Raw genomic sequence first — 21,962 nt, 5'->3', positions numbered from 1 at the left:
CAACCATCGTGGAAAGCAGTGTGGCGATAATGAGCTAAAAACAGAACTACCATTTGACCTAGCAATCTCATTACTGGGTGTATACCCAGAGGAATATAAATTGTTCTAGCATAAAGACACATGCATGTGTATATTCATTGCAGCACTATTCACAATAGCAAGACATGGAATCAACCTAAATGCCCATCAATGGCAGATTGGATAAAGAAAATGTAGTACATATATACCACAGAATACTATGCAGCCATAAAAAATATTCCATGGACTACTATGCATCCATAAAAAAGAATGAGATCATGTTCTTTGGAGGAACATGAATGGAGCTAAAGGTCATTATCCTTTGCAAACTAACACAGGAACAGAAAACCAAATACCACATGTTCTCACTTACAAGTAGGAGCTAAATGATGAGAACACATGGACACAAAGAGGGGAACAGCAAACACTGGAACCTTCTGGGGGTGGAGGGTGGGAGGAGGGAAAGGATCAGAAAAAATAATTATTGGGTACTAGGCCCAGCACCCAGGTGAAGAAATAATCTGTACAACGAACTCCTATGACATGTGTTTACCTATATAGCAAACCTACAGATGTACCACTAAACCTAAAATGAAAGTTAAAGAACACTATTAAAAATTGACCAAAGATTTTGTACACTTTATCAAAAAAGATAAATAGATGGTAGATAAGCACATGAAATGATGCTCAATTTCATTTGTTATTAGGGAAATGTAAAAATCACAATGAGATTCTATTTCATACCTCTTAGAATGTCTAAAATGAAAGACCAACTCTACCAAGCGCTGGTGAGAATGTAGAGCAACTAGAACTTTCACAGTTCATAGCTGGTGTAAATGTAAAATGATACAATCATTTTGGTAAACAGTTTAGCAATTTCATCAAAAGGTAGACATACACCTACCATCTAATCCAGCAGTCTATTCCTAGGTCATTATGTGAGAGAAGTAAAAGCATATGTCCATACAAAGCACATGAATGTTCATAGCAGCTTTACTTGTAATATCCCAAACTGAAAATAACCCAAATGTTCATTAATAGGCAAGGGATAAACAAAAAGTGGTATATCTATGCAATGGAATAGTACTCAGCAATAAAAAGATTGAATTATTAATACATACAACATGAATTAATCTCAAAAATAATTATTCTGATTGAAAGAAGTCAAAGCGGAGTACCTTCTGTATGATGCTTATTTCTATAAAATCCTAGAAAATCTAAACTAATGTAGTGTGACAAAAGAGATCAACACCTGCCTGGGGATTTGGGGGATGGGTGGCAGGGAGTGGAGGCAGGAGAGGTTACAAAGGGGTACAGGCAAGGTTTTGAGGTGACAGATACGTTCATTATTTTGATTGACTATGGTAAATGGTTTCACAAATGTATATATATGTCAAATACTGTCAAATTGTGTGCTTTAAACATATGCAGTTAATTATATACAATTATTCCTCAATGAAACTGCTTAAATAATTTCTGGAATCTGCTACTTTTCTCCATGTCTATTAACCACACGCGAGTGGCCTTCTATAATAGATTGACCATCTCCTCACTCTCCCCTCCTGTCCATTCCTCACTGCAGCCAGAGTGATTTTTTAAGAAAGTAAATTTCTATGTGTCAATTCACTGCCCAAAATTGTTTAAAAAATTACTCATAAAGACTCAAAGACTTATTCTTGTCTTAAAAATCTTAATTATTCTTGCTCCTGCCTGAGTTCTGGTCTCTCTTCCATTTTATTTCCCTATCTTTAACCACCCTGCACTTTTTGTCCCCTGAACTTGCCAAAACTGTTCCTGTCTTGGGGCCTTTCCACATTCCTGTTCCTTTTGCGTGGGACTCTGCCCTTCTTCAGGCAAATGCCTAACCATCCTTTTGTCTCAGCTTCAATGTTATTTCCTCCAAGCATCCTTCTTTAATATACCAGGCCAGGTTAGGTGCCACAGGGAGCCCTTGCCTACGTTTCCTCTGCAGCACCAATAACACATGTGAGTAATTATCTGTGCAATGTTATGTTTCACTATCTGTCCCTTCTTCCCACATTCCCATCTCCCAAAATCAAAAGCCCCAAGAGGGTAAGGGCCATTATGTGCTTGATGTCCAGTACATTGCCTGGCAGACAGTGAGTATTCAAAAACATTTGTTGAATGATGATGGAGACAAAACTGCAACTAACTTCCTGACCCAGAACTCACTTCCTGACTTCCAAATTGGATTTTTCTCAGCCCACTCATGCAAAATTCATCCTTCCATATCTGATAGCCATATGTACTTGTCCTATAGCTATTTAGGTCTCAAACTGGTAAGCATTAAGAAATGTGTAATAGAGTATCTTTACATAATAAAGACTTCAAAACCAAAGTATTAGACTTTTTATAAAAGAAGGTTAGCAATGTTTACCAGAGCCAAATTCATAGATCTGTTCAGTTTTTAAAGTCAGTCATGCTCATCTTAAAGATACATTTATTCTGGAAGCTACATTTCAAGACAGGTAACATAGGAGAAAACCAGGTTAGAGAGCCAGGGCCTTATAGAAAACGAAGTCATAGCTCCTTGCTGAAGGCAGACTGACCCTTGATCCAGCACTACCATGTCTTTAGCAAAGCAGTGGCCTAGATTCTCCACATAGCTGAGAGTGTGGAGCTGGAAAGATAAAGATTGCAAATATGGCCACTTTCCAAAACAGCTTCCTAAGAAACAGCCTACCTTCCCCTCCCTCTCACTCCCCCGCTATGTTTATTTAGACTCCCCTTAATTAGTGAATTTCAGCCTGGAAGCATAATCCAATCTGAAGGAAAATTTCCCTGGAGAGCCATCTGTTAGAATTAGACTACACTTAGCTACTGGACAGTAAGGCTGTATTGTAAATACCACAAACTGTTTCGATTCTCGAAAGGTTGAAAACTCATTTTCCAAGCAAGCAAATGCCAATCCATGGGACAAGGCTTTCTGTCAGGAAACTGGATCACTATTTTGGATAGTAATACTTCCATAGGTAGAAGACCATTAAATGTAGTCCCAGGGGAATGTTCTCCCTTACTGGTCTCACCTTTCTTCAGAGATGAAATTGCTGTCCTTGACAACTCTATTTCTTTTACAGCTGTTCCAGGTTTGTAGAAGATTTGTTTTCTCATCTAGCTCAACCCTCCCCCTGTATTCAGCCATGGAATAATTTAACTGTGTGAAGGGGATGCAGCAAAAGTCCACCTCAGCTCTCTGCAAAGCCAACCTGCCTCTCAGGAGCATCCAGCCTGCTGTGCAGACACCTGTCTTTGGTAGCCACAACGCCAAGGCAGCAAGCCAACTCTCACCTAGGAAAGGAGTATGTGGGGTGGGAGGTGAGGGGAAGAGGATCCCTCTTCTCTTTCTCCTTCCTTTTCCTATATCTCAGAGGTCGTGGGAGTCAGGGTCCCACCTATGTTCCCATAACCCCTTTCCCATTGTCCTGTCACACTGCAATAGACCCTATTGTTCCCTGCCTACATCCCCCTTGACAAAGCCAGTGCATCCATTCCTTAGTGGCTATGAGCATTGGCTGCGAACAGTTCATGGCTCTATATTTCTTGGGAAAATTCTCTTTAGCTGATGGGAACCATCTTGAAAATGACAGGCAAGTTATACCCTTTCCCAGAGGTGTCCTACAGCCCATGAAAGACTAGCACAGGGGAAAACGGCGGCCCCCTCGCCTCAGGGTGGGATACCTCAGTGGTGCTCCTCACGCTCCAGAGCTCCTTGTGGCATCAGGCTCAGGAAAGGCTTTAGCTGATACGCCTTTGCCTCGCTCTCTCCCCTCACCCACCTGCCTCCCTTTCTTCTTTATGGGTTTCACTTGAGGGCAGTCCTTCACTAAGTCACTTGCACGAGAATCCCTCTCAGCTTCTGCTTCCAGGAATTCCAAATTAAGATTCACACGCCATATTGGAGCTATTTTAGTTTCCTTCATTCACCTGTGCACTCAAAAATAATTTTACTATCCACCTCTTAGGTTAAGTAATAGGAATATAGTTACAGACTTCCTCTTCAAGGAGCAACTATTCTAGTGTGGTAGGCAGAGATACATAGATACTTACAATCGAATGTGGTAACTGTGGTGAAGAGGGACATATACGATGCTTGAAGAGCACACAAGAAGCATCTCATCTATTCTGGGTGCATATATAGAGGGGTTGCTTAATGAGGACTCCTAATGTAAATAGCTTTTTTTTCAGACAGGGTCTCACTCTGTCCCCCAGGCTGGAGCGCAGTGGCACAATCATGGTTCATTGCAGCCTTGACCTCCCTGGGCTTAGGTGATGCTCCCACCTCAGCCCTCCAAGTAGGTGGGACTATAGGCACCCGCCACCATGTCTGGCTAATTTTTGTACTATTACATATTTTTTTTTTGGTAGAAACGGGGTTTCACCATGTTGCCCAGGCTAATCTCAAATTCCTCGGCTTGTGAATAGCCTTTAGTTAAACAAAGAGAAGTGGAAAAGTAAGGTTATTATAGGTAGAGAATGTGTGTGTGATTTCTTACAATACATACAATTAGAGAGAATTAGCTGAAATAATAGAAGGTAATTGGTTGTCTAAAACTTGTGGCAGACATTGCCACTAGATCCTAGTCTTATCATTTGCTGATCCTTGATATTGCTTGTAAATCCTTCCTAACACAACACATTAGTCAGCTACCACCAGTTGACTGGTATTGGTCCTCAATATAAAAAATCCCTGCTATCCCTTTTGCACATTTTTTAATGTTTTATCTTTACACTTCTCCAAATCTACAAATTTACCTGAATTTGCTCTCATCTTTTTCCTATTAATTCCTATAACAAAGAAAATATTGTCCCCAGCTGGGCGCTGTGGCTCACGCCTGTAATCCCAGTACTTGGGAGGCTGAGGCGAGTGAATCACTTGAGTCAGGAGTTTGAGACCAGCCTGGCCAACATGATGAAACCCCATCTCTACTAAAAATACAAAAATTAGCTGGGCGTGGTGGTGGGCACCTGTATTGCTTGAGGTCAGGAGTTCAAGACCAGCCTGGCCAACATGGTGAAATCCTGTCTCTACTAAAAATACAAAAATTAGCCAGGTGTAGTGGTGGGCACCTGTATTCCCAGCTACTCAGGAGGCTGAGGCAGGAGAATCGCTTGAACCCGGGAGGCAAAGGTTGCAGTGAGCCAAGATCGCGCCACTGCCCTCCAGCCTGGGGAACAAGAGGGAAACTCCATCTCAAAAGAAAATATTGTCCCCTTGTTTATCTAAAGTCAACCTCTATACCTATAGTTTAGATCCTGTTGGCTAACTTCTCAGAGAACTTGCTCTATTGATTATTCTTATCTATTCTATATCTTCCTAGACAGAAATATTTTATATATTCCTGTATCTTCAAACTCTACCGTCACTCTTTTCATTAGATTTTTCTCATTTAATTCTTTATTTTCCTCCTCAAAAAGTGATTTTTAAATTTTTATTTATTTTTGATTTGCAGTTTCACCTCCTCCCAACCCCTCAATTCCCTCATATTGCCCCTTTGTCATCAACCCATCTCCCCATCCCCAAGCCCTGGCAAATGTTGATTTGTTCTCCATCCCTATAATTTTGCCTCTTTCATATAAAGAAAATAATGCAGTATGTAGATTTTTGAGTCTTGCTTTTTTTCACTTAGCATTACATCCCTGATATCCATCCATGCTATTGTGTGTATATTATGCACACCTTGAGTATTCCTTTCATTGCTGAGTAGCATTCCATTGTATGTATGTAATAGTTTATTGTTTTACCCATTGGAGGACATTTAGGTTGTTTCCAGTTTTTGTCAATTATGAGTAAAGCTGCTATGAACATTCACATATAGGTTCATGGAGAGTTTTTTTTTAAATAAGTATGTTTTAATTTCTCTTATAAATTTACCCTTTTTCAAATTCCATCCAAAATAAGGAAAACAAGGATAGATTTTTATAGAGAAAAATATCACTATCCCCTGTTATCTTCTTTGAGCTGTGGAATCACCTCCACACATATTCACAGGAATCCCAACAGAGCTGGCATGCTTTCTCAGCTTTCTTCCCTGTCCTCCCTTTTGTGGACCCAGTGTGACTAAATGAGATGGTGCATTTCAGACTCAGATTCAATAAAAGGTTCCTGAGCATCTCCTTCTGTGCTACTGGGGCAAATGCCACAGCTAACTTAAATTACATTTCTAACCCCTTCATCTGGCCACTTTCCAGCATACAGGCTGAAAAAGCTAAAAATATGCTTTCATTACTTTTCTTGAGTGTGAGGATGGTTTTGTGACAGAGCTTTGTCCAGTAAGAAAAAAGTGGAGACATTGGGATGACTTTTAGGACTGCTTTCTTTTTCCAGATGAAAAAGAGTCCCTAGAGGTACTTATCACTGCCTTCTTTCCTTGCCACTTTCCTTTTGTCTCAAATGCAGAAGTGACGTCGAGTCATATATTTTATAATTATCTGACCGAAAATACTATATGAGCAGAGAATTTTAAAGAACTAAAAAGATGTCAAAAGTATGAAAATGGCTCCAGCTTTGTTCTTTTGGCTTAGGATTGACTTGGCGATGCGGGCTCTCTTTTGGTTCCATATGAACTTTAAAGTAGTTTTTTCCAATTCTGTGAAGAAAGTCATTGGTAGCTTGATGGGGATGGCATTGAATCTGTAAATTACCTTGGGCAGTATGGCCATTTTCACGATATTGATTCTTCCTACCCATGAGCAAGGAATGTTCTTCCATTTGTTTGTATCCTCTTTTATTTCCTTGAGCAGTGGTTTGTAGTTCTCCTTGAAGAGGTGCTTCACATCCCTTGTAAGTTGGATTCCTAGGTATTTTATTCTCTTTGAAGCAATTGTGAATGGGAGTTCACTCATGATTTGGCTCTCTGTTTGTCTGTTGTTGGTGTATAAGAATGCTTGTGATTTTTGTACATTGATTTTGTATCCTGAGACTTTGCTGAAGTTGCTTATCAGCTTAAGGAGATTTTGGGCTGAGACAATGGGGTTTTCTAGATAAACAATCATGTCGTCTGCAAACAGGGACAATTTGACTTCCTCTTTTCCTAATTGAATACCCTTTATTTCCTTCTCCTGCCTGATTGCCCTGGCCAGAACTTCCAACACTATGTTGAATAGGAGCGGTGAGAGAGGGCATCCCTGTCTTGTGCCAGTTTTCAAAGGGAATGCTTCCAGTTTTTGCCCATTCAGTATGATATTGGCTGTGGGTTTGTCATAGATAGCTCTTATTATTTTGAAATATGTCCCATCAATACCTAATTTATTGAGAGTTTTTAGCATGAAGGGTTGTTGAATTTTGTCAAAGGCTTTTTCTGCATCTATTGAGATAATCATGTGGTTTTTGTCTTTGGTTCTGTTTATATGCTGGATTACATTTATTGATTTGCGTATGTTGAACCAGCCTTGCATCCCAGGGATGAAGCCCACTTGATCATGGTGGATAAGCTTTTTGATGTGCTGCTGGATTCGGTTTGCCAGTATTTTATTGAGGATTTTTGCATCAATGTTCATCAAGGATATTGGTCTAAAATTCTCTTTTTTGGTTGTGTCTCTGCCAGGCTTTGGTATCAGAATGATGCTGGCCTCATAAAATGAGTTAGGGAGGATTCCCTCTTTTTCTATTGATTGGAATAGTTTCAGAAGGAATGGTACCAGTTCCTCCTTGTACCTCTGGTAGAATTCGGCTGTGAATCCATCTGGTCCTGGACTCTTTTTGGTTGGTAAACTATTGATTATTGCCACAATTTCAGCTCCTGTTATTGGTCTATTCAGAGATTCAACTTCTTCCTGGTTTAGTCTTGGGAGAGTGTATGTGTCGAGGAATGTATCCATTTCTTCTAGATTTTCTAGTTTATTTGACTTCAAACTATACTACAAGGCTACAGTAACCAAAACAGCATGGTACTGGTACCAAAACAGAAATATAGATCAATGGAACAGAACAGAGCCCTCAGAAATAACGCCGCTTACCTACAACTATCTGATCTTTGACAAACCTGAGAAAAACAAGCAATGGGGAAAGGATTCCCTATTTAATAAATGGTGCTGGGAAAACTGGCTAGCCATATGTAGAAAGCTGAAACTGGATCCCTTCCTTACACCTTATACAAAAATCAATTCAAGATGGATTAAAGATTTAAACGTTAGACCTAAAACCATAAAAACCCTAGAAGAAAACCTAGGCATTACCATTCAGGACATAGGCGTGGGCAAGGACTTCATGTCCAAAACACCAAAAGCAATGGCAACAGAAGCCAAAATTGACAAATGGGATCTAATTAAACTAAAGAGCTTCTGCACAGCAAAAGAAACTACCATCAGAGTGAATAGGCAACCTACAACATGGGAGAAAATTTTCGCAACCTACTCATCTGACAAAGGGCTAATATCCAGAATCTACAGTGAACTCAAACAAATTTACAAGAAAAAAACAAACAACCCCATCAAAAAGTGGGCGAAGGACATGAACAGACACTTCTCAAAAGAAGACATTTATGCAGCCAAAAAACACATGAAAAAATGCTCATCATCACTGGCCATCAGAGAAATGCAAATCAAAACCACTATGAGATATCATCTCACACTAGTTAGAATGGCAATCATTCAAAAGTCAGGAAACAACAGGTGCTGGAGAGGATGTGGAGAAATAGGAACACTTTTACACTGTTGGTGGGACTGTAAACTAGTTCAACCATTGTGGAAGTCAGTGTGGCGATTCCTCAGGGATCTAGAACTAGAAATACCATTTGACCCAGCCATCCCATTACTGGGTATATACCCAAATGACTATAAATCATGCTGCTATAAAGACACATGCACACGTATGTTTATTGCGGCATTATTCACAATAGCAAAGACTTGGAACCAACCCAAATGTCCAACAATGATAGACTGGATTAAGAAAATGTGGCACATATACACCATGGAATACTATGCAGCCATAAAAAATGATGAGTTCATATCCTTTGTAGGGACATGGATGAAATTGGAAACCATCATTCTCAGTAAACTATCGCAAGAACAAAAAACCAAACACCGCATATTCTCAATCATAGGTGGGAATTGAACAATGAGATCACATGGACACAGGAAGGGGAATACCATACTCTGGGGACTGTGGTGGGGAGGGGGGAGGGGGGAGGGATAGCATTGGGAGATATACCTAATGCTAGATGACGAGTTAGTGGGTGCAGCGCACCAGCATGGCACATGTATACATATGTAACTAACCTGCACAATGTGCACATGTACCCTAAAACTTAAAGTATAATAAAAAATAAAATAAATAAATAAATAAATAAATAAAATAAAAAATTAAAAAAAAAAAAAAAAAAAGTATGAAAATGGATCAAATAATTATACAAACGAACAAAGTTTTAAGAGTCAAAGCTTCTAGGAATGAAAATTACATCAATTTAAATGAGAAATTCAATGAAATTATTAAGTACTAATTGGAAACTGCTAAAGAAAGAATTAGTGTACTCAAAAACAGATGTAAAGAAATTACCCAGCTGCACTATCAATAGGAAAAAGAATAAACAAACAAACATGGAAGATAGAGTGAATAGGTCTAAAATATCTAAAGAGATTTCCAGGAGGAAAAGATAGAAAGCATCAGGGAGAGACAATATGCAAAGAGATCATGGCTGTGAATTTTCAGAATTGATGAGACACATCAGATTCCTGACACCCTATGAATCCTAAGCAAGATAAACAATAATTTTTAAAAATTCAACCCCATTCATACTATAATCAAATTTCAGACAGAGAAGTCTTAAAGTATGGCACAGAGAAGAGAAAAGAGTGTTACACATAGAGAGCGGTTGACTTCTCAAAACCAGGAGTTTGGAGGCAAGACTCTAAAAGAATAGATACTGAGAAAAAAAATTATCCAAGATTTGCATACCTATGTTTTTTTCAGTTATTAATGCGAAATGGTAATTTTCCAAACAAGTAAAAACTGAGAGGGCTAACATCAATAGATCTTTAACTGAAGGAATTTCTCAAAAATGTACTAAACATAAAAAATAATCTAGAAGGAAAGTCTGAAGAAATAGTAAACCAAGAGAAGTGGTAAATATGTGGTAAATTTAAACAGTCATTGACTTTATAAAACATTCATTATAATGTCAAATTGCTGAGTGTAGAAAACCACAGCAAGATAGGAGTAAAATATCAGAAAATAAGTCATGTCATCTGGAATGGAGGTAACTGGAGTCAAATGTCCCAAAGTAAAAGTATAGTTTTGACGGAGGTTTAATACACTGATTAACTTTTTACTTTATTAAATTAACCATGCATATTGTAATTTCTAGGAAAGCACTAAACAAGTAAAAACAGAGGTTGTATCTTATAAGTTGGTAGAAGGGAGAAAGTAAAATGGGGTCAAAACAATTTAAAAGAAGAAAAATATTTAAAAATTAGAATTTAAATGATGTAAAATGGTAGAAATAAATCCACATGTATTTATAATCACGATGACATAAATATACTAATCTCACTTGTTAGAAGTCAATGATTTTCAGAATGGATTTTTAAAAAATCCAGCTATACTTTGCTTACAACATTTACACTTAAAATATAAGGATGTAGGAAATTTGTAAGTAAAAAAAAATAGAACTATACAAGACAAAACTAAAAGAAAAATTTTTAAACTTTATAAATGCCAAAGAACACTCAAAGGCCTAAAAAGCATTTCTCTATATACACTAAATAATAATACAATGTTGAAAAGACCAGACATATATAAAAAGTACTAATATCATATTTTTACATATACACATTAAGCAGAAATTTTGATAGAACTAAAGATGAAATTGAAAATCCACCATCACAGTAGGAGACGAAAAACACATTTTATCAATAACTGATATATTAGACTGAGGAAAAATATTATTCAAGATGTAGATATGAGTGAGACATAATCTTTTCAAGAGCACCTAGCACATTTATAAAAACTGATGTGTAAGAGAACATAAAGCAAATTTGAACAGATATCAAATAATCTATAAAATACACTCCATATTATCCAATCACATTTTAATTAAGTTACAGAAATAATGCTTAAAAAAACTATGCAATATGAAATTTTAAAAACACACCTTTAAACAATATATAGACCAAAGAAAAACTCATACTTGATATTAGAAGATGCTTAGATAAAAATAAAAATGAAAACACTAAATATCAAAATTTGCAAACATAAAGCTAAAGCACTACTTCAAGGGAAATTTATCGTCTTAAATGCATATTTTTAAAAAGTTTTTAAAAGACTGCAAATTACTAACCTAAAGATACAGGTAATTATGAAAAATATCAACTAAATAAACTAAAGAAAAAAGAAAGAAAATCATACAGGAAAAATAATGGAAAACAAAAATTAAATAGAATTAATAGAATTAAAAGTTGGTTATTTGAAAAGGCCAATAAGACTGATAAACTCCAGTGACACTGATCAATGAGAAAGTGAACAGGGATAAATAATCTATATTAGAAATGAGAATAAGGACATAACCAGAAACAAGGCAGAAATAAGAAGTTAAGAAAAAATTATGAAGAACTTTAAGACAATACATTCAAAACATAGATGAAATAAGAAAATTTCTAGAAAAATCTAAATCACCAAAATCAATTCTCAATGAAATAAAAAATAATTTGGTATTATAATCATCAAATAAATTGAATTAATTTCCCCTAAAGTAAATATCTGACCCAGAAAGTTATACCAGAAAGTTCTACTAAACATTGACAGAAAACATTATTTCAATTATACACAAAATGACACAAAATCTTTAAGAGACTAGGAAAAGAGATAATGTTCCATAACTCATTTTTAAGGCTTGTACACCTTTAATAATAAAATGCAGATGAAGAGAGAAAAAAAAATCACAGTTTGATCTCACTCACAAGTTTAGTCACAAAATTTTTAAAATATTAGCAAAACAAATAGCTGAACACACACACGCATACACACACACATTCATGTATATCCATGTATATAAAAAAGCAACACATTGTGAACAAGTTGGATTTATCTCAGAAATACAAGTTTTCATAAAAAGTATAAAATATAGCAATATAATTTATTACTTTAAAAGATAAAAGGAACAAAACACATGATTCTCTCAATAGATACAGAAAATCAACTGATAAAATTCAATATCCATTCAGGTTTTCAAAAAGTCTGTAGCCAATGTTCTACTTAGTGATGAATAATCAAGGCATTTTTTTCAAGAACAGAAACAAACCAAGGTTTACTCCACTGGCATTTGTATTGGTGATTGTAATAAATGTAATAAAACAAGCAAAAAAGATGAGGTAGGGAGAGCAAGCAAAATAATTAAAAAAGAAAGAAGAAACAAAATTGTCCTTATTCATGCATAGTATTATTGTCAATGTACAAAACTCAAAACAATCTGTGGTCAAATTATTAGAATTATAGTGTATAGCAAGTCCAAGTGTTAGAGAGAACATAGTCTAAGATGGTCTCAAATACTGCTAGTGGGATTGTAAGTGGTCACACTTCTTAGAGATACAATTTGCTTCAACCTAGCAACTCCATTCCTAGGTATATACTTCAGAGAAATTCTTGCATGTATTTACCAGGAGACATATACAAGAAAGATTAATAGCAGCATTTTCTGAAATAGAAAAAAACTTTAAATTAATTCAAATAACCATTGACAGAAGAAAGATAAATTGTTGTAGACCATATAATAGAATGCTATAATTATGCTGCAAAACAACAAAAAAGAACTAGTTATGTACATGAACATAAATTATTTTAATACACATAATATTGAACATAACAGTTTGCAGAAGAACAGACACAATATAATATCTTTCACATAAATTTCAACAATAGGCAAAACTGAATAGCCTATTCTTAAGTGGTAAAATGATTTTTAAAAACAGGGAATTATAGATATAAAATTCAGTATACAGATAATCTCTTAGGGGGATTTGGAGGAGCGGCACATAGGAAGCTTCAAAGAGACTGATAATGTTCTCTTTCTTCAGCTAAATTCTGGATTGACTGATGTTTACATATTAGCTAATATATTGGTGGTTCATATGTTGATGGTATATATTTTATTAAAAAAACCAAACACTTTGTCCTGGCACCCTCACTAGAATAAAAGCTATTAAAGTCTCTTTGTCAGAGACCTGTAGCTTCATCAATCCCTTCCTTCAGTTGTGCTGTTCTACAGTGCTGCCACTTTTCACTCCCTCTGAATAATCTAGACATCAAGGGGATAACATGTCTGAGGGATCACAAGTGGGAAAAATGATAGGGTGAGATTCAGTGGACTCTCATAAAGATATAGCTCAGTAGACCCTAGTGGTATCCAGACTTCACCCACATTATAGAAGGAACCTGGCTTCCCTCTTGGCAGCTGGAAACCATGGCTTTCTGTGGTGTTTTTCGAGTTGCTTGTCCCTTAGGATCAGTTAAGCAGCCGGTCCTTTTTGCATTTTTAGCACTACGTGTAGTGGTGTCCTGGAGCTGGCTCCTATAAGCTGGCAGCAGCCTGGGGAGTCAATTGTGGGTGAGCATCTCTTGCCAACTCTGCTTTCAGTGATGTCACATTGGCAACTTGAAATCAGCCCTGCTGGGAGTATTTACAACCCAGGAATCACCAAATGCTAAAATCAGGTCCCCTTCCTTCCCCCATCCCTGCCCCACAACGAGTTGTTAAGCATCCACCAGGACACCACCGAATGTAACACAACCTTAAAATCATACGGAGGTAGGACATAAGCAGGACTTATTTCCCACTGAGATGAAGTGAAGGAACCAGCAAGAGCCAGCAGATAGCAAGGAAAGTGATCCCTAGCTGCCCTCATTGCTCATTTACATCATACACTCCTACCAGCACCATGACAGTTTACAAATGCCATGGCAACAACCCAGAAGTTACCACCTTTCCATGGCAATGACTCAGAAGTTACTGCCCCTTTCCTAGAAAGTCCTAAATAACCCACCCCTCTATTTGCATTAACCCGCCCTTTAATTTGTATGTAATTGGAAGTGGGTATAACTGGGTATATATTCAGTTGCCAACAGCTCATACATTGCTGACTCTGGGCACACTGCCTATGAGTTACCCCTGCTCTGCATGGAGCAGTACTGTTCAATAAAAGACTGCTGTCAAACATTACTGACTTGCCCTTGAATTATTTCCTGGTTGAAGCCAAGAACTCTCCTGGGCTAAGTCCCAGTTTTGGGGCTCACTTGTGTTGCATCAATATAATAATCACTTATGACTTATGGTACAATGAAATGAAAAGGGATTCAAATTAATGAATATCTTCAATCACAGAGCCTGCCTGCCCCATTTGTATTTGACTATGAAGAGCAAGCACTCTGGACTTCCCTGAATGCTTATATTCCCCCTGCCTGGGTGGTTCCAGGTGTCCACCTCCATCAGGTCTGCGAGTGGCCCCAGGCCTTTAGGAGACAGAACAGGAAAGTCTCCAAATCAGTCACTACAAAATAACAAACCTTGCTGAAATAAGAGTTTTAAGTTCTTAACATTAAAAGAAAGTCTATGCTGTTGTAAACTGTGTCCTTGCCTCTTCTGAACTGGAATCTGTATTGGCATAGAGGGAAATTCATTACTTCTACTGTCATTACATGAGAACTGTGGCATCTTCTCCAAATCAGAGTCTAACTGAGGTGATCATAGCTCCCAGAGACAGTCTCCGAACCAGTTTCTAAGCCAACCACCAAGAAAGAGATTCCTGAAGTGCTTAATGCCTACTTTTTCAGAAAGCCACTAGTAAGTGGGGTATACTAAAAATGCCAAGAGGATCGTCCTGACAGACAACATTAACCCAGAACACTGGACTCATAGTCTCCGAAATTTTGACCTTCCCCCTTGATGCTGTCTTCTCTCTTGCTGACTGATAAAATCCTCACAAAGATGTATTGTACTATTATTGATCTGGCTTCAGTAGTTGAGAGGTTTAATTACACCATCATTTTTACACTCAATAATTGCCGTTTTGTTCTTTCATAGGAAAGCATGAGGATTAATTTTTATTTGAGTGCCAACATTTATAAAACTCACACTCTCCTTGGAGAAACAAAGAATTTTTTTAAAAAGATTAGTTTATGAGTTCAGTTCCGCATAACAGCCTCCAACTCAAGCAGTCCCTAGAGACTCAACAAATTAGTCCCTCATAAGGAGTTTCACTTTATGCAGCAAGTGCTTATTAAATATCTAACTTTCAGACACCATTCTAGAGGTTGAGCACCCAGCAGGAAGCAAACCAAATCTGGGTTTTGCACTTATAGAAAGAAAATTGAACAAATACACAAAAGAAGCATGAGTAATGATAGAAATACAGAGTGTCATGGAAACAAATGCCAGAAAAACCTACGCTAGTCCAGGGCTCAGAAAAAGAGTTCTCTGAGGAAATGGCACATAAATTGGGATTTAAGAGCTTAGTGGGAGTTAGCCAGGTAAAGAGGGGAAGGAGAAGTAAACCAGCGTATATGATCATTTTGAGCCACCTTTTCCTGCACAGACTGAAATGGTTATTTAAAAAAACTTGGTCTTAATTTTGATTTGGCTATTATTCAGCTATGTAACCTCAGCTGAATCTCCTAATGGCCATTCATCTCAGCTTTATCTGCTAGATTGAAGGACCTCTAAAGTTCTACTCAATTGAAAGACAAATATATAATACACAGATTACTATTCAGTTAGTATAAGCAAAACAGCTTTTTAAAAATAAGCTTTGAGCAATATAGCAGTGTTTCTTGCAATAGGTTTGAATACTCACAGAAACTCCTTCAGGTAAAAATACTAGATTAAAAAATTCTTCTTAATGTGTAGCAGAGCTGACGGACCAGAAAGAGAATTTTTCAGTGGACAGAAACAACAAGAAAGCATTAATCCACAGAGGTAAGTAAACTCTGGAGCTGGAGCTTGAATGGAGGTAAATGTGAGTCTCTGGTGGCTTAGCTTCTGGCATTCAGAGGACTGCAGAGCCTGAGAGTCACATCGTTAAAGGATAAACAACACAGAACTTCTCCCCTGCTTATTAAACAGATATTATCCCCAACATCATGCCTGTCTTAGACTTGCTTTGTGTAAAAAAGAAACAAAAGTCCCCTCAGCCAGTTTCTAACCATTAATACAAACTTGCACTACCATAAGAAAACTACTCTTTCTAGCTGCATTTGACTTAATACTGACAATTTGCATTGTTATGCATTTAAAACATTCATACCCAAATTACCACTGATCTAGTTTTATGGGGTCTGTGGTAATTACGGTTTTATTCCTATACAAAGGAATAAATATTAGACCAAATGTCGACTTCTCAAAAACAATTGGAGGTCAGAAGACAATGAAATGATAGTTTTATAATGCCAAAATCAAAGTAACTCAGTTTTGTGCTCCCAAATTGTTATTCCCAGACAATCTTTTAAGAATAAAAGCAAAATAAAGGCATATTCCAGAGCTGTGGCTTTCAGTTGAAAGTTATTGCCAGCCTACAGATACCTCAAGAAATAGCCCTGGAAGACAAAGCAAGACTCAGTCTCAAAAAAAAAAAAAAAAGAAAAAGAAAAAGAAGAAAAGAAAAAAAAAAAGAAATAGGGGAATGAATATCCTGACCCTACTCTCCTCCCTTTCTCATTGTCTGAACCTAAGGAGCAGTCAGAAACTAGGGGCATTCTTCCAGTTTGAAGAAAGATACACAAAAACCCCAAAGCCTTCAGGGACACTGAGCAGGAACAAATAGCAGGCATCCAAAATAATGCCCCAAACTAACTTTATAAAGCAAGAATTACCTCGATTCCTAGCCAGACAAGGACAGTACAAGACAGTATATTACATGCATCACTCATGAGCACAGAAGAAATAAAATGCTAAATGAAATATTATCAAACTGAACTCAGCAGTGTAAAGAAAATGTACTATATCAAGATCAGTGTGGATCATTCTAGGAATATAAGATTGGCTCAAAATTAGAAAATCAATCAATGTAATTGACCAAAATAGCAGATTAAAGGAGTAAAAAAAACCTCACTGGATTATAGCATACGATAAAACAATTACGTGTGATAAAAAGGCTTACTCAACTCTGAATAGAGTAAAACATTCTTAATATGAATATATCCACAAAATATACATAGCTAAGGCTGGGCGCAGTGGCTCATGACTGAAATCCCAGCACTTTGGGAGGCCGAGGCAAGCAGATCACCTGAGGTCAGGAGTTCGAGACCAGCCTGACCAACATGGAGAAACCCTGTCTCTACTAAAAATACAAAATTAGCTGGGTGTGGTGGTGCATGCCTACTAATTCCAGCTACTTGGGAGGCTGAGGCAGGAGAATCACTTCAACCCGGGAGGCGGAGGTTAAGATGAGCCGAGATCACGCCATTGTACTCCAGCCTAGGCAACAAGAGCGAAACTCCATTAAAAAAAAAAAAAAAAAATATATATATATATATATATATAGCTAAAATCATACTCTATGGAAATTTAAAGACATTCTATTAAAATAAGAAACAAGTCAAATATATCTACTATCATAATGATTATTCAGCATTGTACTAGAAATCCTAGTCTGTGCATTAAATAAGAACAAAAAAGAATAAAAGGTATACAGATTAGAAAGAAACAAAGAAAACTATCATAATTCACAGATGACTGATTATCTACAAAGAAAATCCAGGAGAATCTACAATCAAATTATAAGAATTAATGAGTTCTAGGCCGGGCACAGTGGCTCATGCCTGTAATCCCAGCACTTTGGGAAGCCAAGGCCGGCAGATCCACTGAGGTTAGGAGTTTGAGACCAGCCTGGCCAACATGGTGAAACCCTGTCTCCACTAAAAATACAAAAATTAGCCAGACGTAGTAGTGGGCGCCCGTAATTCCAGCTACTCAGGAGGCCGAGGCAGGAGAATCACTTGAACCCTGAAGGCAGAGGTTGCAGTGAGCCTCGATTGCACTCCAGCCTGGGTGACAAGAGCAAAATGCCATAAAAAAAAAAAGGCATTAATGAGTTCTACAAGACTGCCAAATAGAAGATATATTAACATAAAGAATTTTAACTATACACTAGCAATAGTTAGAAAATGAAATTTTAGAAAAGATACCATTTAAAAGAACAAAAAGTAATGTACCTAGCAATAAATCTAACAAGAGACATGCAAGATCTTAATGTAGAAAATTATAGGCTTTGAATAAAATACTTTAAAGAAGAAATAAGTAAAAGAATAAGTAAATGGAGAGATATACTATGGTCATGTGTAGAAAGACTCAATATCACAAAAGATATAAAATTTTCATGAATTAATCAATAGACTTCATACAAATCCAAATACCAGAAAGGGTGTTTAACTTGGCAATGTGATTCTAAAATGTGTGAGAAAAGTCAAGTACCAGCCAAGGTTGAATTAAAATAGAGGTAGGCTGGATGACTTGCCCTTCCAGATGTTAAGGCTTATCATAGAACAATAGTAATTTGCAAATTGTGCTATTCATAGAGATAGTTAAACATCCCAGTGGATAGAAAAGAGAATCCAGAAACAGGTTGTGCATATACAGAAATCTATATAGGACAGAGCATACAGTGCATATTATTGGGAAAATATGCCAGAAAATTTTTTGCCCATATAGAAAAATAAATATGGATATGTTATGGACTGAATGTTTTTGTCCCTCCCAATTTATATATTGAAACCCTAATCCCCAGTGTGATTGTGACAGTATTTGGAAATGAAGCTTTTGGGAGGTAATCAGGTTTACATGAGGTCATGAGGGTGGGGCCCCCATTGTAGGATTAGTATCCTTATAAGAAGAGGAGGAGAGACTAGAACCAGAGCTCTCTCCCTCTCTCTGTCACATGAGGGCACAGTGAGAAGGTGAGCCAGGAAGAGAGCCTCACCAGGAATGGAGTCTGCTGAAACTTGGTCTTGGATATCCCAGGCTCCAGAACTCTAAGAAATAAATACCTATTGTTTAAGTTGCCCAGTTTATGGTATTTTGTTATGGCAGCCCAAGTTGACTGATATATAATGCCTATATAACACTATGTAAACATTTCCATTCTAGATGGATTAAAATCATAATTGAGGAAGACAAAACCTTAACACTTCTAATAGAAAGCATAGGAGAAATATATTTCCTGACATAGGGTAAGGAAGTACTTCTTAAGTAGGACACAAATGCGCTAATTTACAACGGAAAATACTGATACATTTTATTACACTAAACATAACCTCTATTTATCAAAGACACCATAAAGTGAATACAAAGACAGCCATAAACTGAGAGATGATGTTTGTAAAACACATAACCAACAAGGGATTTGCATCCCAACTGCTTAAAAAGCCTATGTGAATCAACAAGGAAAGGAAAACAAAAGAATAAGTGCTGAACAAGAATTTTCACAAGAAAGAAAACATGAATGACCAATAAACATATCAAAAGATGGTCAAACTGGACAACTGAAGAAATGCCAATAATATATCATTTTGCATACATGCACACACATACATTAATCAGTGTGGCAATTGCAAGAGTTGGAGAGAAAGTGGAACACTAGGGATCATCACATTTCAACAGTGGAAGGATCAATTTGTGATACGTGCAAATGACTGAAAAAGACTATCATTATCTAGAAAAGCTGAACACATGTATACCTTACCTCTATCAGGGATATACTCTAGAGAAATGATTGCATATATGAACCAAAAGATGTGTACAAAAATCTCTGCGATATTATTCAGAATCACAGAAAAACTAACATCCTGAATGTCATCAGTACAAGAATGCAAATTTGTCATATATTAATATTAATACAATGGAATATTATATAGCAATGAAGACACATAAGCCACAGCTGCTCTGCTTATTTCTATTACTAAATGCCATAATCGATGTTGACCAAAGAAAAAAAGCTAGTCAAAGAAGAGCAATAAAATGCCAAAATAGACAAAACCCAAACCCATATTGTCATATATATATGCATATTTTTTTATATGATGATATAAGTAAAATTAAAGATAGTAGTTTTCTCTTGGCAGGACTGGACTGAGAGGGAATGCAATAGAGGACAATTCAAGGGTCAATAGAAGTAATGTTCTATTCTTCAACTAAATGGTGAGTTCAGGCCTGTTCATTTAATTTTTTCTTCATTAATCCATATTATTATATTTACTATATTATATACATTCTATATTATAAAAAGAGAATCATGGCAAATCTCAGCTCTTTATGTTCAGTCTCTATACAAAAAAAAAACCCCACAACCCCAAATAACATTTTTTAAAATGGAATGTAATAATATGGCAGACTATGAAATAGCCTGTAATTCCATTGACATGACCTACCCTCTCCCGTGGCCATCCAAAGGCTTAGATCAATGCTCAGAAGATTTATTGTTTGCCTGAGGAAACAACTGAGAAATCTGAAGCCTGCAGCTTTATTGGTTTTCCTCCTTGATAAATAATTTCACATTCTCCTTAACCCTATGGAAATCCAGGATTTTCCAACAATGGAAAAGAAACTCTTACTCCCAAGAGAATGCTGAAATGGCAGTGATCTCAGGGCCAGAAGGTCTCCATCACCTGCCACTCCATATTCTTGTTCCACAGGAACCTGTCCTAGGAGTCGTTCCCACCAGGGATCATCAGCCTTATCCAGATTTGTATCAGCCACTGCGCAGTCAATGTTGCTCTCACCACAAAGTCTCTAAAGGCAACTCTCAGCAAGATCCTCGTTGAACTTTCTAATAACCTCTCCAGCTATTTTATGGAATCCATTTGTCAAAAAATATAAATTGATGTCTCATTAGATGGTGTGACCAACACCTCCCTACCATACCTGAGATGAGACATAAGTTCAAGGCACCTCACTGCAGCTGGCAGTGTCTCAGCTCCCATAACCAGGGAGACTTAGTAAATACCCCAGTGGGGGGTGATGCCTGAGCCATTCGTATCTTTGTATAAGCAGCCTTCCCATTTTGTTTCTCTAAACCTTCTCATGTTGCTTCCTGATTTTGTCAATTGGGATTTGGGAGACAATCCTTGCTTTCCCCAGCATCCATTGTTGGGTTTATGTGTATTATTATCTTTTAAGATAAAGAGACCTATTCCTTCCCCAGTATCCCAAATCACCTTGGTTTCATCAACTGCTATTCTCTGCACCTTATCCAGCTCCAACTCCTTTCTTTCTTTCCTCATGATTATGATAAAGGCCAGCAGACTCCCATGCTACATTTTGTTTATTTGGATAGCAGCACAAAGTTGGCACTGGAACCCTGTGGCATGTGGAGAGGAGGTGTCCCACAGGGCAACCAAAGCATGGGTGAGTCCCTAGTTCATAAAAGTGGCTGAGGATAAGAGGTGCAGGTATTTGGTCATTAGGCAGAGATTAGTCTTTCACTAAATAGGCTCCAGACTCAAGCTGAATCAGTGTCTGAGCTGAATAAAGATGGTGGTGCTTGGTCCAGTTGGATGCCATGGCAGAGAAAGAGAGCTACGCTGGCCTCAGAATAGCTCATATCCAGGAAGAGGAGCTAACAAAGTTATCTCAGGGAATTTGGACAGGTGAAAGAAACAAGTGGCTTTAAAACATCAGAGTTACCTAAGAATGTTCAATTTTCCTTTCTATTTCTGGAATGCCAACACACCTCTGCAGGATAATGAAAAGGATATAAATGGAGTAGAAATATCATCTCTGAAATCTTGTGTTTAAAATGTAGACATAGATGTATGGTACCACTACATAGCACCTTTGACTTCTCTCCTGAGCCCTAAATTGGATGTGACTGTCGATAGATTAGTTTTGCCATTATCTATAGTTTCTTTTCAGACTTCCCTCCTTGTAACTTGGATTTTGTGAGTTTTACATTTAAAAATGTGTTGCCAACTCTTCTCAACCACTCCCACTGGTAGGGTTGAAGCTGAG

General features: G+C 37.3%; 1 protein-coding gene across 2 annotated transcripts in view; it reads right to left on the bottom strand.

Annotated features, from left to right (window-relative positions):
• Nucleotides 1–21,962, bottom strand: part of SYT9 (synaptotagmin 9) — a 216,508-nt gene that overhangs the window by 132,089 nt on the left and 62,457 nt on the right. The gene's annotated exons all lie outside the window — the stretch shown is intronic.

This window comes from Pan paniscus, chromosome 9, assembly GCF_029289425.2.
Source record: "Pan paniscus chromosome 9, NHGRI_mPanPan1-v2.0_pri, whole genome shotgun sequence".
Taxonomy (NCBI): Eukaryota; Metazoa; Chordata; class Mammalia; order Primates; family Hominidae; genus Pan; species Pan paniscus.
Note: the sequence above shows the minus strand (reverse complement) of the source record. Positions and strands in the feature narration are given on the sequence as shown.